The sequence below is a fragment of the Octopus bimaculoides genome, chromosome 23 (assembly GCF_001194135.2).
Source record: "Octopus bimaculoides isolate UCB-OBI-ISO-001 chromosome 23, ASM119413v2, whole genome shotgun sequence".
NCBI classification, from domain to species: Eukaryota; Metazoa; Mollusca; class Cephalopoda; order Octopoda; family Octopodidae; genus Octopus; species Octopus bimaculoides.
Window position 1 is genome coordinate 27,281,018 of NC_069003.1, and position 913 is coordinate 27,281,930.

General features: G+C 36.8%; 1 protein-coding gene across 1 annotated transcript in view; it reads left to right on the top strand.

The window, feature by feature from the left end:
* The window catches only part of LOC106870509 (MFS-type transporter SLC18B1), a 72,736-nt gene that overhangs the window by 23,629 nt on the left and 48,194 nt on the right, over window positions 1-913 (top strand). The gene's annotated exons all lie outside the window — the stretch shown is intronic.

Genomic DNA, 913 nt, shown 5'->3' on the forward strand with positions numbered 1-913 from the left:
TATACATATATATATACATATATATATATATGTGTGTGTGTCCACCATCGCTTGACAACCGATGTTGGCATGTTTACGTCCCCTTAACTTAGCGGTTCAAATGACTGAAACAAGTAGAGGAATAAAGGAATAAAAGAATATATATATATATACATAAGTATATACATAAGTATGTATGTATGTATGCATGTATGTATGTATGTATGTATGTATGTATGAATTAATAAATTAATGAACATATCTATATATATATATGTATGTACGTGCGTCTCTATGCATGTATATATATGGATATTGTATGAATTTGAAGCTGGAAATACGTATTCACACCCAATTATTTGATTTCGTGTTTTATTTAATTGAATACCGACAGCGATACGCCCACATGTTGATGACAGAAAATAGCAGCGGTAGCAGCAGCAGCCGTATTACGTCAGCGGAGTTGTTAAGATGGCGATGGTGAATGTCTCTCTTCTCTCTCTATTACAGCTTGCTCAAAAACAAAATGTATCTCGCTTGCTTTTGAATTAAAAATTGTTTTCGACGGTGTTCTGTAACACGGATCAAAAATATCTTTGTTGTCGATTCGGCAAAGAATGTCAAGATTATACAAGAAATGAACTGACCCAGACAATGTACTATTAAGTTGTAAATGCTATAAAAGATAAGAATCAATTTACTCTTGCACTTTTCCACAGACTGCTTATTCTTCTCCACAAAGATTTGCTGCAATGGCTCTCAATTCTCAAACGACAACCTCTTCTCCTGGCCTTTCCACACCAACTGCTCTGCAGGCTGTCACGTGGACCCTAGAGAATGTTACATACCTAGGCTCTCACTTCTCAAACGACAATCTCTTCTCCTGGCCTTTCCACACCAACTGCTCTACAGGCTGTCACGTGGCACCTAGAGC